Source organism: Adiantum capillus-veneris, chromosome 24, assembly GCF_014529385.1.
Source record: "Adiantum capillus-veneris isolate H3 chromosome 24, ASM1452938v2, whole genome shotgun sequence".
NCBI lineage: Eukaryota > Viridiplantae > Streptophyta > Polypodiopsida > Polypodiales > Pteridaceae > Adiantum > Adiantum capillus-veneris.
The window spans coordinates 114,705,419-114,723,640 of NC_140954.1; positions in this window are offsets into that span (position 1 = coordinate 114,705,419).

The following is an 18,222-nucleotide window of genomic DNA, read 5'->3' on the forward strand; positions in this document are numbered from 1 at the left end:
GGGAGAGTTGAGTTAGGTATATTTTCAATCTTTTCAGTGATGATTGAAATTTATCTAAAATTTTATTTTGATTTTAAAATATTAAATAGATTTTTTTATTTCACTTTTCATTTCACATTTTTACATGGCTTGATTTTTTTTGCATTCTATTCTTTTAGAATGCTAAAGTGCAACTTCACTTTGTATGATTCTACTAGTAAATTCTATACATGCATACATATACATATATACACACACACACATATATATATATATATATATATATATATATATATATATATATTAATGAGTTCTTTTATATATATATATATAGAGAGAGAGAGTCTTATCATACATAGAGCGACATTTTTTGAGCAAACCAAAATTCGAGCGAATATTTGTATGGTATGGGTCTATGTTGTCTTATGTGGTGCGGTTTGAGTCCCATCCTCAAATCAAGGATGAAACAAAAGGGGGCATGCTGCTTAGGGACCATGCTTATAATTTTCTTCTATATTCTCTCTCTCTCTCTCTCTCTCTCTCTCTCTCTCTCTCTAGCATATGGAGAACCACCTTCAGAGCCTAATAAAGTAGTGCTAAGGTGGAAGCTACTAGAGGAGCATGGCAAGCCCCAAGATGCAGTGTTGCACCACAGGCTAGACAAGGCGTACGTGTGGGTGAGAGCTATTAGTTAGGCAAAAAATGAGCAAGAGAGAATCTTTATAATATGTATAGTATCTAAATTTTATAATTAAGAGATATAGATAATGAGGGCTTTGAGAAGAGGGAGAATGATGACTTTAGAAGTGCAATGTGTCGGAAGCCTAATTGTTGAGTGATATTAAATTTTAAAAGTCACAAAAGGGTAACGTTCTTTGAGATGGTGTCTATTCATATATGAGATCTTTGTCACAAAAGGGTAACGTTCTTTGTCGAAAGCCTAATTATTGAGCCCTCTTCTCCATGAGAGAGAGAGAGAGAGAGAGAGAGAGAGAGTTCATAGTACTCTTGAATGAGAAGATCGATTTGTCTTACGTCCATGTCACACTAGGGCAAAAGGAGGGTGAGACAGACGCCCTAGTGTGACAAGGGACTTAAAAGCCATTTTAAAATACGAAAGTGAATGGATCTTTTTTTTTTGAAACTCTTTGATGTGTATAAAAGTAAAAAATAAAGAAGCAAGAATCTCTCTTAGTGTTAGAAAAAACCGGGTCCAGTGTCGATTAAAATGATAAAATATCGGGTAGATTTTGAGCTTGCCCTTAATGAAATCGGAAAATTTACACAAGTTTTAGTGTCATTACTCGCAAAAGCTTCAAATTTTGACCTAAGAACTGGGAGAAATCAAAATTTTTCCTTATTTTCATCGGTTAGGGAAGATGTATTTTTTTAGTTGTACTCTCTCTCTCTCTTTAGAAAAAAATCTTCCTCAAGGGTGTGCCAGATGCGCGGGTGTGCCAGATGCGCAAAACCTTTGAGGGAGATTTTTAAAAAAACACACATTGAAGTGCTTTAAGAAAGAAAAGTGTATTCACTTTTGCATTTAGTACAAAGAGAGAAAGAAATAGTTAAAGAAAACTCTATTCACTTATGACCAATGCATGGAATCTCTCAAGATCCCATTCAAAAGCTGGTTGATCCCATTCAAAGCTGGTTGAGTGCCTCACCACTTTGAAAAGCATGCAACAATTTGTCATCAACAATCGACCACAAGACATTGTGTTCACTAAAGAGAAATCGTTGGGCTAAGCCATGCTGTCACGACAACCTAGTTGTTGATTGTTCGAGCTCCTTCATATTAAAAATAAGGCTTTGTTTTTGCTTGCAACTACGCACGACCATGTTCCAGAACCCAACAACACTTGGCAACTTCTCAATCCACCACCTCTAGTTATGTCTTGGCTCGCCACTTGCCACCTCCATTGTCTTTTCCTCTTTTGATTCCCAAAGCATCTATGAAGAGTCTTGCTAAAAAAAAAGGGCCTCCCCTACTCACTTTGTTTTCACTATAAGAAGAGAGTTGTTTTTTTTTTTTTTGAAATTCACTCCAAAAAACGCGAGTGAAGATTATATTGATAAAAAACACCAAAAAACCGCTACAACTTGATTCGAGCATGGAGGTCAACAACCACCTTAGAATACCTTGTGATACTCAAATCAATTTAAAACTAGCACATCATAACAACGCATCATACATGGCTTTTACCAAGAGCCCAAACCTACTACAACTTATCCAAATAAGCAACAATAATTTCATATGAAGGGCGGGGCCCTAGTCTTCATCACTTGCAATGTCCAATTGAGTTGCCACCATGGAGCTTCCAATGCCACCAACAAGCCCCTTGTCCCAAGCAGAACACCAAATAGGGCCTTAGATCATAGAGCATAATTGAGATAAGAGAATCAATCCTGGATTGTCAACAAATCTCAGCTAACCAACAAACCCACAACATGAACTCCATAGCATAAACCCAAAAATTGAATACCTGGGAGCAGGCTATCAAGGGTGAGCGAAACACCCTCAATTCTTTGAAGCTAAGTTGTCCAAGGAAATCATAGAGTGGATTTCCGCTGCCACCACCAACACGCCCCTCCTTTAATAGCTCCACCTCTGTAGCAACAATATTGGCCGCCAATTTTGCACTACATAGGATGTGGAGGGGCAACCTCCACCAAGTCCAAAAACAAGGGTTCAGAGACAGAGAGAAAGAAGGAGTTGTAGTGGGACATTTGGAAGCCCCTCTCGAGCAAAGGTCTCTGTCCCTTGCGAACCAAGCCTACATTTCTTTATACTCCAGCTATCACCATGCAAGGATGCTCCCACCAAAATCCCTGCTTGTGAGCCTCGCCGTTCTTGAGGTGGAGGGTGGGCACTAGAAACCTGTACGTAATGAAAGAGCAGCCCTAAGAGAGAGTTTTTTTTTTTAAGGCCTCCCTAGAGGACTACACCCTAATGGATTACAAAAGAGAGTTTAAAAAAGAAAACCCTCCCTAATCGATGTGCGCCGGCGCAGATCCTTTAGGGAGGGTTTTCTTTTTTAAACTCTCTCTTTTGTAGTCCATTAGTGAAGCTTGAAAAAAAAAAAGAACTATGTCTTATTGTAGTGAAAACAAAGTGATCAGGTTTTGTACTAAATGAAAATAGTGAAAGCTCTTACTTTTTGAAATCTCTTGGATGTGTTAAAAAAAACAAAAAATCCCCATCGCCCCCCCCCCCCCCCCCCCCCCCCCCCCCTTCATTCTATGCATTCTATAACCCCCTCTTTTTTAGGCCTTGGGGGAGACCTCCTATCCCACCACTCCAAAGGGAGGAAACGGACTCAATTCTAGTGCATGCTATGTTGGTTCCAAAGGCGTTGAGAATGGCAAGTCTTTCTCGTGCTCGTTGCTCCATCATGTTCTCCGTTGGGCTACAAGTACTTGGCTATGCTCGAATTTTTGGTGGGTCTCCTGTGGCAAGGGTGACTCCTTGGTGGCATTGCCCTTGGCATGGTCTACTCCAATGGTCAAAGCCTTGGTTTGTTCAATTGTGGTTCTTCTGTTTGGGAGGTTGCTTGTACTATGGCAAAGGGATTGCCACGTGTGGCAGCCAAATCGGAGAAATGTATTAGCTTTGTATTTTCAAGGGTGGCTCCCTGTAAATCCATACAGATCTAGTTGTAGTTATGAAAGTAATGTGATGGATGTACTTGTTGAACTGTGGTTATCCTGGCTTGACATGAGCATGATACTTTGTAATTCTTTTTGGAATTAATTCAATATACTCACATTTGTGAGTTTTGCAAAAAAAAAAGAATCCCTCAAAGGGTCTGCATTGATATTCCTAATGTATTCTTTATGGAATTTATTAAGATTCTCTTTCAAGAAAGGTGAGGAGACAAGCATGCAGGAGTTGATGCAGTACAAACTTCTTGTCTACAGTTGACCTTCAATTTTGTCTTTTGGGATCTTGGTAGATTTATCATAAAATCTAAATAAAACTCAACAAGGACACATATATTGGTCAACAAATAGCAACAAATAGGTCACGGTCTCAATTCGTAGCACCCTTGATTGTTCATGGTAGTCAGTAAAAACAAGGTTTCCCCATGAGCAAAGAGTTGAAAAATAAGGTCCCTTGTAATTAAGGAAAGGGTTGAAAGATACTCAAATATAGTGCAAAAGTAAAGCATCGGGGGGGGGGGGGGGGGGGGGGGGGTTGCCTGCAAGGTCAAGCATTGATACATGGGAAGGCTAACAACATGCCGGAAATGTTAGACCAATGATAAAGTGCCTCTCATTAACTTGCTCGATTTTATCAGCGCTCGTAAAAGTTCGCTCGAAGTTTGGGATTCCTCATATATATACACACACACACACACACACACACACACACACACATATACATATATATATACATACATATACATATATATATATATATATATATATACATATAATCTTTTATATACCAAAGGGTAGTAGGGTTCAATGTTAAGGGTGGTTAGGATTTAGTTTTGGCAAATGCAAGAAAAACATAAAGAACACATGTGCAGGTGCGGCTGCACCATCCTTCTAAGGAATTCGTACATGGAAAAGAGGGGATAACACTGGTCAAGGTAGCGCTTCGAAGGCACAATTCATGTGGTTCTGTAATAATAGTGTGGATCACACATGGAAAATATGTAACACAATCACTCAAAGTCTTGCAAGTGTACCCAGAACTTGGCCTATGGAGAAGGGAGCAAACATAAATGCCTTTGAGCTGTTGGATTTGGAGACAGGGGGCTTTATCGCAAATAAGATAGCAGCAAGGGAGACCAACACGGATCTCTAAGAAAATTGAATCGGCTGTAACCATGGAGGCACATGTCGTTCAACACACTGTTATAAAGGCAAGCATGCATGAAAAATTTATGGTGGAGACATCTTCTTCTCAAGTTCGAGGAGAGAGGTATGAAGTTCATGTTGCCAGTAGTCCGATGTGTACATGTGGAGACTTTTCAGAACGAGTGGCGTAAAGTAAACCATATATGGCCTGAAAGCATATTTACTCATATTCCTCGGCTATTTTGGCTTGGATTTGAACCACAATATGTTCATCCATCAGAGTAAGCTGACAAATGAAGATATGTTACATGTGTTCAATTGTCGATGTGTAGTATGATTGCCTTTGAGCGCTTCCGACTTTGTATGTAATTGTGGGCTGATTTGGTATTGAAACTCTTTTAATGAGAATTCTTGCTTCGGGATGATGTAATGTCTTTTGTTTTGACAATCGTTGACTATGTGCATAACATATTTCTTTGTTAATGGATGCTATATGCTAAGTAAAAAATGTTTTGCGGTGTCTAATTTGAGCATATCATATTTCTTTGTTTGTAGATGTTATGTGTTGGGTTGAAATTGTTTTAAAAATTGTTTACTTTGTGCATAACATATTTCTTTGTTAGTGGATGCTATGTACTGAGTTAAAATTGTGGTTTGTGTCGGGACTCACATGTCATAAAAGTGTGAATTGTATCTTATTGTCCTTTAAATATATTTCAATCATAATTTTATCAAAGACAAGGTTTTTTGAATATTCTAAAGGATTGATAAATAACGAAAAAAAACTCCCTCCAACAAGCTCTCTCCAGTCACAGTGTGGAGAGCTTTTGGGTAGAAAAAATTGCCCAAGTAGAGGAACAAAAAAATTCTCCCTCAAAAACTTCCTTCAGAAGCTCTCTCAATACCCGTCCCCCTTTTGTACTCCTTTGGGGTCTAGCTCACAATATATGTGATCATCTAGCTATATATATCCAAGTTTTGCAAAAGGATTAATGCTTAAAATTGTTCACAAAGGACCCACTTAGAATAAATTTAGATAGATCAGCCTAGCAAAAACAAAGCATCTTGTTTGATTCCCTTTAATCAAGCCCAAACTCAAAATTGAGCAGACCTACTAAAGGTAGTTAGATCAATCTACCATTAAGATACTTGTTGCAACAACTTTTGAAGTCTTAAAAGCTAGGATTCAACAAGTAGCTAGAAGCTTGAAGTCCTACACACTAACTTCTAGGGATTGTGACTGTCTATCGATTCCTATTTGTCAAAAGCTAGGAAAAATACAAGCAATTCTAATTGACAACCAAGAAAACAGAAATCAACAAGAGTCTACAATGCAGAATACCTTTAGAGGAAATGTCAATTTTGAGAAAAAAAGCGATGAATAGAAGATGACAATGACATAGAGCTATTGATGACACTCGATTGCATTCCCATACGATCGGCATTGCCGTATGTCACTCCAAAAAACAAACTTGTGCAACCAATGCAAACATATGAAAAAGCAAGGAGCCACTTGATCACCAAACGGGTCAAGATATATTTGTCATTAAAGGCTGCACTTTTTTTATGAAGGTCTTTCAACTACAATTTTTCTTCCATGAGCTGCATTGTGTTGAGGCTAACATGACTATCAATATTGTTTGAGTTACAAATTTTTGTAACGAGAAACTTCAAAGAAAAGCTACCCCTACTCTCTATTCAAAAAGTGTCTTACCTTAAATTAATGGTGGGTAATCACTCACAGTTTCCATGTATAACAAATCAATGTCTGCAAGCTTTGGCCTTTGTTATTAAAAAGCCTTTTGGTGCCCTCATTTACATCAAATGGTTCAACGGCTATGGGTTAGGTTGTCTCACTCTACCTTTGGGGGGGGGGGGGGGGGGGGGGGGGGAGGGAGAGAGAGAGAGAGAGAGAGAGAGAGAGGAGGAGGAGGAGGAGGAGGAGAAGGCGATTGGATGTTGCAATATAAGTGAGACTCCCTCCCCTTCCAATGGCAAAAGAAAACATATCTTGATGCACGTGTATAATGGAAATGGCCTATGAACTTTGAGAGTAGCGGAATTAGGAAATTAGATGAAGCACTTTTGTGAGATTACTTTGTGAGCATAGCAGGTAAACTTAATTGATGGTAGCAACATAAACATGGTACTTAGTTAACTTGGCATGAACAATACTTTTGCAAGAGAGAGAGTTTAGAGAACATGACAATAGTTGAGGACCGGATTCATACGGAGCCGATCCCCCCTCGAATAGGCATTTGTATTATAGTTTCTCCCATCAAGAGAGACTTGGTACAATAAAATCTTTGTGTTCCTTGTGACTTAGGTGATACAATGAAGATGGAAAGCTTCATGCATCACAAACATAACATAAAATTTGTAGAAAGCATTAACTATCCCAAGCCTCAGTCCCAAGGCTTCAAACACCTTCGAAGGTGGAGAGAGCTAGCGGGGAATGACAGTAGGGAAGAGGAAGAAGAAATATTCCATAGGAGAAAGACATAGGTCCTCACTTATCATCACTCTTCTTGCTAGCATACATAATAGCATAGTAATGAAGATGGAGAAGATGGCAAGCTTAAGCATTGAAGCATGGCTCTTGGTTGGATTTGCATTCCATAGCCAAGAGTGTTTGTGTAGGCTCTGACTTCTCAGAAGCTTGGAGAAGGAGGTGGAGTTCCTCTACTTTCACCAAGTGAGAATGATCCACAAAATGAGTCTGTGTGTGGTGTATATCCCCCCATCACCCCCCTTGCTTTCTTGGGGCGAGTTGTAGCTCTTACACATCTTTCAAGCTCATTGGACCCCTCTCCCCCCTAGCCAATCACATGCAGCATGCATTCAAGTACATGGGTAGTCTTTGGACAAGTGTCCTCCTTACCCCTTAGAGAGAGAGAGCTTGAAAATATCTAGATATTTATTGCATGGAACTAGAAGCTCATTGGACGCTTCTTTAGCCCAACCAATAGCATTCAAGCACACCATGTGGTTAAGCTTAGGGAGAGTCTGACATGTGTCCCATGTGCCCTTTGGGTGAGTGGAAGGTTAAGTCAAAGATTCCCCTAACTTTGGGACTTTCATGCATAGGAAGCTTCTCAAGCACCTTCCTCATTAAGTTTGTAGGGTCTCTTTTCGACTCAAGCGCCTTACCCCCCAAGCATGGGAAGCTTCTCAAGCACCTTTTTCATTAAGTTTGTAGGGTCTCTTTTTGACTCAAGCACCTTACCTCCAAGCATGGGAAGCTTCTCAAGCACCTTCCTCATTAAGTATGACAAGCACCTCAAGTACCTTAGTCATCAAGCATGATAAGCACCTCATTCACCTTATTCATCAAGCACGACAAGCACCTTAGTCATCAAGCACGCACCTTAGTCATCAAGCACGACAAGCACCTCAAGCTTAGGTTGCGTTCCCACCTCAAGCTCAGCCCTAGCTTGCCTAAGGTCAAAGGACTTTTAACACTAACCATTGGAGGTCTTTAATAAAGCTAACCCTAAGGTCTTTTAAGTTCCATTAGATGCACATTGCTCTTTCATAGACTACCTCCTTTTGGACCCCTATTAAGATGTAACCATCTCTCCTCTTGGTGCCTGCTGAGGTAAGTTTAGAAGCACTTATTTCACATTGCTCTTTGATAGACCATCTCCTTTTGGACCCCTATTGAGATACAACCATCTCTCCTTTTGGTCCCGTGTTGAGATAGGTCTAGAAGTACATGTCTCTATTCTAACTCTTGTTCCCGTTTATTCTCCCACATTAAATGATCAATTTAATATGAGAAAATCATTTGGTAAAGTTAGGTATTATATTTTATGACATTATCTCTCTTTTGAAATCATAGTCGTCCTCGACTATGAGATAGAGAAGATAAAGCCTAGTCATTAGTCCATGTTTCTTAGCGGGTAGAGGATCCCTTTTAACCCTACGACATCATTCCAAGATGGATGACTAGTCCATTTGGTGCTTGGGAGACGTAGCTGTCGCAAGCATGTCTGCTCTTTAGTCCATATCATACTTCCAAAGTAGAGTGACAAGTTCTACTTGGTGTTTGTGAGATGTGGTCACAACAAACATGATCCTAAGCATGCATACTATTTAAATTTGTGCACATAAAAAGAGAACTAGTCTTATAAGACAAAAACATTGTTCATTTAGAATGCATTTTCGTATGCTTACTTTAAGGCATCATTGTAAGCATGACAAGGTTCATATTATCCTTAAGCTAGGTTCTTTGCATCCATCTAGTATCTTTAAAAGAATAATTCTTAAACTTAATAAGATATCGTCAGATAATCTTACCGTTTCTCAATACCTTGTCTTCATGTCATAGGATGGACTCAGGTTGAAGTACTTCTTCTTGATCTTCGATTTTTAGAGGGTCTGCAACTATTGCTTCTTTTGATGGCGCTCCTTTCTAAGGCTTACCCAGGCTCTCATGGAAAACATTGTGCATGAGCCAATGGTAGGGCAAATTCAATTGATAAGCCATCTCATTGACTGGCTTAAGAATTTTAAGGACCATAGTATCTTTTTGCTAGTTTAGCATCATATTCTTGGTGGTCCGTAGGACTCTTGCCCATAGTATGCCTCAGATGAGCCTTGAGAAACTTTAGCAAGACCCAATCATTTTCCTTAAAGGCTAAGACTCTTCTGTGCTTATTAGCAGCAGCCCTTTTTGCCTTTCCCGTGGGATGGATAAAACCCCTTTAATCTTTGGAAAAGATTCTTGTAGGTCTCGCTATATTCATCAGCTACGAAGATCTTCTCATGTACTTTAAGTAGTAAGGGACTTTTGGATCTTCCTTCTTTAACCTCAAAAGGTACTTTCCCCATAGAAGTATGTACAATATCAATGTACACATACTCTATAAGAGGTAGGTACTTCTACCATTGAGAACATTGATCTACTTCCATGATATAGACTTTTAGTATATCAAGAATCGTTAGATTAGCTATCTCACTTTGGTCATCCGTTTGTGGATGATAGGCCGAAAGCCTGCTGAAAGAGAAATTTAATCTACTTCCTAGATTCCAAAAGAGACCCTTGGTCATTCTAGGATCGTTGTCCGACACTATGGATGTTGGAAATCCATGATGCTTGAAAATTTGAGATTTGAAGAGGGTTTCCATTTGATGTGCCTTAATAGTCTTTTTGACAGGCATAGAGTGTGTTTTGTTGTTAAGCCTGTCGATGACTGAAACAATCCAAGTTGCTTCCCTCGATCAAATTTCAACTTTTGGTATACCATGCATTTTAAAACATACTCTTGTATGTTTACTTTTCATGGTAGACCAATATAAATACATTTCTACTCCTCAAAGAGTAGACTATGGAATCACTGTTTGCCCTGCACAAGGAGAAGTATGGGACTCATACATGACTTTCTTATTGTATGGGTGGTTAACACATAGCCTATTGCCATTTGGAAGATAATTGTCCTTCAAGGTGAATGGTTCTTTTTTCTTCCCTATTGCAAAGGCTGTAATTACATACTTAAAGTCTCGATCAGTAGCATACTCATCTATCATAAAAGATAGATCATTGTGAGTTGCTATAGACACCACATTTACCCTTGGTTGTTGTGAAAGTGTATCAACCACTTGATTGTGCTTGTTAGCAATGTGAACAATATGAAATTTAAACTGAAAAAGAAAATTTGCCCACCTCATTTGTTTGTCGGAGAGCTTGGTTTGCATCATGAAGTTCTCAAGGCTTTGTGATCCATTTGTAGGATGAATGGAGTCCCCAAGAGATAGTGTTTTCATGTGTTTAGGGCATATAGAATAGCTAGTAGCTCTTTTTTGTATTTGTTCAATACTCACTTATCGAAGTTGAGTCTTTGACTCTCATATGCTAGCTCCAAGGCAATCACCACAAGCATCACATTGGACCTCAAATGTCGTTGAGAGATCTAATAATGTGAGCACACGTTGAGAGATGAGCTTCTCCTTAAGCTTCTCAAAAGCTTCTTGCACTTTTGCAGTCCATGAATACTTAAAGTTCTTTTTTGTTAAGTCGTGTAATGGGTCTGCTATTAGCGATAATTTCCTATGAAGCATCTATAGTATGCACACATACCTATGAAGCTTCATACCTCCTGAAATTCCTTGGATTAGGCCATCCTTTTATTATCTCTAACTTTGTTGGATCCATACGGGTGCCATCTTTAGAGATAATGTGACCTAAATATTGAATCTCTTGTAGGAAAAAATCACTTTTCTTTTGATTAATGAAAAGCTTATTCTCTCTCACAACTTGAAAGATTACCTGGAGGTGTTGCTTGTACTCCTCAAGAGAATTTGAATGGCCTGAATATTTTTGTCCATCATAAGTTTGAATGCGTCTGGAGCATTTGTCAGGCCAAAACTTGTAACTTATCAAATAGATCTTCTACCAGCGGCACATGAAATCTATTTTTGATAGAGATCTTATTTAGTGATCCATAGTCAACACACATGTGATATGTGTCATCTTTCTTTTGCACTAATAGTGATGGTGAACAAAATGGAGAGGAGCTAGACCTCACCATCCCTTTTTCCACCAATTCATGCACTTGCCTCATGATCTCCTCTTGTTGAGCTTGTGAAACTCGATAAGGAGGCTTATTAGGCAATGAGCTTCCTGGTAGGAGCTCAATTGCATGGTCATCATCCCTCATTTTAGAGGTATCTCACTAGGGATGTCATCAATGAAAACATCTTGGGATCCATTTAGGAAATTAGACAACTCTAATTCCTCTTTGTTAACCCTCACGGCTCACGGACACCCCATCACCTACGACGGACGTGTATTATGTATTTGGTAGAGTCAGGTACCGGGCTTGTCGGACCAATAGGAAAAGGGTAAGAGTGATCGCCGATGAGAGGCGCACTCTAACTGGGACATTCAAGGGATTAGTTGGCTAAGCATGGGCGCCCAAGTGTGAATGGGGTGAACTCATATAAAAGCCAACTAAACCTAAAATTCACTCATTCTCTCATTTGTGCAATAGAAGAGTGCTCTTGCTCCATCTCCATCTCCATCTTCTTCTTCTTCACCTCCTCGTGTGTGTGTGTATGTGTGTGTGAGAGAGAGGGAGAGCGTGTGTGCGATCGAGCATTACGAAGGCACGACGGCGGCGAAGCGGTTGAGCGCAGCAGGACTGCAGCTTCTTCTTCATCGCGGCGAGAAATCCTCCACGGCAGGAGCATAGAGCGGTGAGTGACACACCATTGCCCTCTTTTGAGCTTGCTAGATTAGTCTTGTTGTGTGCTTGGAGCCATTTGTGGCTCGCACACGGTGTATCGGCAAGTCCCTTGCTTCGACAGTGCGGCAAGGAGCGCACATTTTTGGCGCCGCTGCCGGGGAATCGCCCTGCACTAAGCCCAAGAGGCACTTTGTGCTTCTCCTATGAGTTGTTTGTAGTAGGAAAGAAGAGGAAGAGGAAGAGGAATGAGTTGTTTTTCTGTATGTTGTTAATTTCTGTGTTGTCCGCAAGTACTGTGATTTCTGCATAATGTTGTGTTTTCTGTTTGCACACAGTCTTTGCACAATTAGTAGTCGTTAGCTTGTTTGCAGTGAATGAATAAGTAGGAAGGCAGTTAGCAATTTCTGCTTGCACACAGTCTTTGCACAGTTTTCTGTCAAGGTTTGCCTGCACACAGTCTTTGCACAGTAAGGTAGTGAGAGAGGAATTAGGTGGACAGTTAGCTCACTGTCAGTAAGCAGTTAACAGATTAGTTAGTGGTTAGCGTGAGTGATTGGGCGGCCACACTAAAATTTTGATCGGGATCGGGATCCCAGGCCCAGGCCTCAGTCCTCAGTCTTATGATATATACTAGACTCACTCTTATATATATACCCTACTCCCTCAAGAGGGAATGAGAGCATGTGGGGCAAGTCCTCCACTCTCCTCCCTTCTCTTCCCACTTGCACCCTTAGACTTTCTAATTCGGGCCTAGTTCCCTACTAGAAATTGACGGTTTTAGGGATTCCGAGGCCATAAAGTGACCAAACGGAGGGCTGTAAAGCACGGCACGTCCCTCTGATCGAGACGCTCGTTTTGAGCTATCATACATTCTAATCTATAGCTGGGTCAGAAAAAAAGGACCAAAAAATCAAAAAATAAGAAAAGACTTGGGTTGCAAAACACCCAAAATTACTAGGTGAGCAGCCTTCACGGGCCCTCACTGACACTTCTAGGGGATCCAAGTCATATGAGCCTACGCTCTGGATGAGTGTTAGAGCACGAACATATTGGTAGTGCCTCCATTTACGCGGGCACCCATTATTCCTCCACCCTAGGTTCTGGACCTTCGGCTGGGACTCAAGGTAGTGCGACCCAAGATCCTCATATCGCGTCTAGTGATTCTTCCTCTGACTACGAAGTCATGGAGGGGTATCCTACACCAAACCCTGATAGTTCAAGTCAAGACATGCATGCCATGGGCCCACGGCCCGGGTCCAGCGTGTTTAGCCGCTTAAAAGAGACCCTTAGTAGAGCTACTCGCTCCGAACATGCGGTTAATGAAATAAATGAAGGGAGTGGGGAAGTAAATTCGTCATTCATGCCTAAAATGGACCCTATGCTTCTTGAGAGTGTGCATGTGAATGTTCCATCCACTGCATCTCCTGATCCTTTATGACTATCTCGCTCTGAGGTTTTACTACCCGATGGTAGGAGTCTTGCCGAAGTACAAGAGATCGAACGCTATATGCAAGCAACAAGGGAGAGGGAAATTGAGAACGTACGAAGGCTAGAACAAAGTTGAACCCTGAAAGCAAAGGCTCCTATGACAACAATCATGCCAGCCGAGCAACCGAGTGCTCCCAAGGTAGCAATCACGGAGGGGCAAGCTATGGGGAACAATAATGCTTCCACTTCAAGGGAAACCTCCAGCACGCCAAGCCTAGATGGGATATTCCTAAACGAAAATTGGGAGTATGACCTACAAGCAGAAGCTTTAACTGATCGGTACAAAGGACACACCTATTATGTGGGTTGGTTAGATGTTCTACAATCCACATCGGGTGCTACTAGCATAGATGAGCAACAACAGAAAGTCTGTGATGTCCTCCATAGGATTGTCGAGTTAGAAAGACAGAACACAGGGATCAACATGCCTTCAACAGGCCTAATGAGATTCTTGGATACGGGAAAGGCCAACCAACCAACCCTATCACAAATGGAGACTCCCTCAGTGAGCCCCATTGATCCTCCATGTGTTGTTTTGCCAGGAGCCTCAGTACAATCTGAGCCCTCAAGTGGCAGCTTTACCTTCCCAGATCTAGCTCATCTTTCTCTTAATGACACTACGGCTACCATGCATATCCCAATGGTGAGCATGACAAGAAGTACACCATGGAGTTCATTTGTTAACACTGCGCCGATGCCTAGTAGCACAGTGCCCCCAACTATACCTACATGTATGTATCAATCATGTGCACTTGTCGTACCTCAGCCTCATGTAGCTCCTACACCTCCGATTATTCCAAGAGCTTACAATCCACAATGGAATTATCCAAGCTCTTCTACAAGTGGAGCCATGCCATTTAATAATAACATGCCATATCAGGCACCCCCTATGCCTAGGGCCACGCATGTAAACTTTGGACCACCGTCTGGTACACCACCATACAAAATATGGGACCCAAGAGCCGTGCGTATGCCAAGGCCAAGGCCAACTCCCATCTCACATGTGGTTCCAGGATCACATACACCCATTATACCTACTCAAATAGGAGATTTGGCAGCATTTGCTCAAACTATCGATCGCTCTATTGCGGAAAACATGCGTAGTGCACCTGATAGAGAGCCTAGGAGCAAGGCAGTTCAAGTAGCTAAGCTCACACAGAAATTCAATGGAGACGGAGATGCTAGAAAGCATATGGAAGTCTTTGAACATGTGTGCGATTCCTTGGAAGAGCACAATGAGCTACATAAGTGTAAGGCTTTGAGTTTGACCCTAAGCGGAAAGGCTGGAGATTGGTATAGAACCTTAAGAGTAGAAGAAAAAACGATCTACTCTACTCTTAGGAGACTGTTCTTAAAAGAATACATACGAGAGGGAGTACTTTGGGGTGTAGCCTCTCAGCTGCAGAAAGCCCAACGAGAAGAAGGCGAATCCGTGAGAGACTTCATTAGTCGCCTAAAGAATTTGAATTCTCGATGCAATCCAAACGAGCGATTCAACAACAACCAATTGCTCGATAGATTCATTAGGGGACTACGACATGAAAGTATTTATAATGGCCTAGTCATTAGAGGTATCACTACTTGGGAAGCAGTCACCATGAATGCAATCCAATTGGAGGATAATTTAATGATTGCAGGAGAAAGAGTGTCTGCCGAGCCGAAGTCAAGTAGCTCGCAAGCATCAGGGCATGAGCCAATGAAGATAAAGCCAATCGTGAAAGAGCAAACGATATCTGAGATGACTTTGGCAGATCTCACCGAGGCCATCCAAGAAAGCCTTAGGGGTAATCGTGCTCCACAAAACACTCACATGTATCCAAGAAGGGAGCAACAATGGTGCTCAATTTGCTTGGGCCCACATACTACGAGTGAATGCCCTACTTTCAGAGTAAAGTTTAACGGGACTTGTAACGCGTGTGGTAGGTATGGCCATCAAGCGAAGGATTGCCTAATGCTTAAACGCATCATGGAAAATAGACCGCCTATAGCTTGGGCAGACTCACCTCGAGTTCCTGCATTGATGCCTACCCCACCCATGGAGCAACAGTTGCCATTACAACACATGGTCCCTAGAACCCAAAATGTGGTCCAAACCACACCGTTGCCACCTCCAGTGCTAGGACCGCAACCCCCTCATCCAAGAGTTACACCTATGAACCAAATAGGTTGCGAGTCATCTAGTACTTATGTAGATTGCGAAGAGGACATAGACTCTAGTATCACCTATGGAGTCGACATGCTTGAGGAGTGTCCCATGTACTATATGGAAGACCATTGGGGACAAATCAAACCGGTATATCAAGCTACTGCGCTAGCAGCAAGAGGCCAAAACATTAATAGTTTTGCCAAGAGACCACCTCTTCAGTGCTACGAATGTGGTGGACCACATCGAGTAGCTGAGTGCCCCATTAGAATACAAAAGAATGCTGCACTAATGCAAACAAGTCAAGGGAGTGCATTGGCAATGCCAATACTCACTTGTAATCGTTGTGGCATAGATCATTTGATCGCACAGTGTCCTAACAATCCAAACGCACCGAAAATCACACCATTGAACATAATAGAGATTGTTGATGGGACACCACCAACTATAAACATAGCACCAGTGAATGCACTCACACGGTCGATGCTCCAAAAGCAAAATTACATCCTCGAAGAGAGAGATGCTGCATCCATTGGCCGAGCGAGAAAGAAGAAAACACAAAGAAAGAAATCCCTTAATGCTTCTAGCTCAAAACCTAGTTCAAAGACTAACATAGGGACAGGAGAGGATCCCGTGTATATGAATGACCCTGAGGATGACTCAGATTCGATAGAGACCACGGAGACCAAAACTGTTACTACAAAGGAAAAAGCCAGTGAGGAGGATCACGAAAGGGAATTACGACGAACACCAAAAGAGTATTCAAAGTTAAACTACCCAGTTGCGAACCCCCAAGATAAGCCACGAGAGACAAAAAATGAGGATTGCAAGAGAAAGATTGGAACCTATCCAAACCCAACAGTGGAAATTGAACGAGTCCAACAACTGAGGGGTTTGGTGGAAGAAACTCAACGAACATTAGAACCTGAACCCAAACATATCCAGATGTCGGACACAGTGTTTCCCACACAAGTTCAACCTCACAAGAACTACAGGCCGTTAGCTATACCCAGTATCATTCGGGAAGAGAGTGAGGGTAGGACATCTGAAAGTGGACACACACCTTTCCTTCTAGAGAGAATGTTTGGTGAGGGAATACCCGACCCCCTTGAGGAAGTGGAGATTCCATCTTCACCATTCTCTTGTCAGGGTCCTACATCCCACAAGATGCCATTAAATGTTGCCAAATTGATGGATTTCATGGCTTCAGAAGTTAGAACCACCATCATGTCCAAACTATATAAAGACCCCGAGCTAGTCTCAGCTCTTCGAGCCTTCCTCAATGGAGAATTACATGCCGGATTACCACAGTTTGCACATATGAACAAACCTGACTCGGTAATGAATGATGAGGAACATTTAGCACCACCATCTGACCTAGCGGGACATGAATCTGTAATTGAAGTACCCGTTAACAAGTTGGGGCAATACTTTGAAGGTGATGAATCTAATGCTACTCTGCCAATCACTACTAAAGGATTAACTGTAAAGGGAGTCCTTGACGGTCGTGCGGGAGTCAGCATGGTGACAAAGAGTTGTTGGGAGTCTATGGGGCAACCTCACCTTGAAGCCACAAGCGTAGTGGTAAAAATGGCTAATGGATCTATTGTTACGCCTATTGGAATGCTAAAGGATCTCAGAATCAAGGTCTTGGGACACAAGGTAAGGCAGACTTTCTTTGTTATGGATTTTTCCAAGCATCCTATGTCATTTGAGATGATCTTAGGGTGTCCATTCATGAGGGAAGCAAAAATGGTGCATGACTGGTCCAAAAACCACGTCTACTTACAGTTCCAAGACTCTGTCATTCGAGTTGATCTTTTAAGTGGTCGAACGCATCCTCTAGGAAATAAATTCATCATTGATAATCGATCAGACACAACAATTCACTCAGCTCCATTACAGTATTGTTACACATGTAACGAAGACACGGATATTGGGGAGAACTCTCCTTATATGGATATCCTACCTGGGATGACTGAGTCAGACAATGTGGATTGGGTCCACCTAGCAGCAACCATAGACACTTAAGGAAATAGGGGGACGAACTGGGTAACACCTGAGGGGGATGAAATGCCTGTACCCTTAAATATGCTACAAGCAATGCATATCGCTTCTGACAAGACTCATCCTAATGTAACGAAGAAAACATACAAGTGGGTCCCTAAAGCTTCTTTAGTGACCATAGCTAGTGCTAAAAAACAGAAGCCTTGTAAGAAATGTACCACTCGCTCCAAGAAAAGTAAGACAATGTTGCGATGGATCCCTAAACGACTATTGGAAGCCCAAGGCTACTATCAAGGAAATGATCAAATCTGGGTGCCAAAACGTAGATTGTGCTCTTACCTATCACCTGAACCATGTGAGCCCAATCCCGTAACTCCAAAACGAATCAATGATCATGGAAAGAAAAAAATCACAGAATGCTACACACCCGCTCCCGAGCTAGTTTGGGTACCAAAGAAAGAACGATTTGTTCCACCTAGCTCAGGAAGGGGGGAGTCCCATGAAGCTTCTAGCTCCTCATGTGATGCATCCGTAGAGGTAAAAGCTTCTCCACAGCCTCCACCTACAATAGTGGACCTCCATAAAGATACAAAGGAATCCACACCTCCC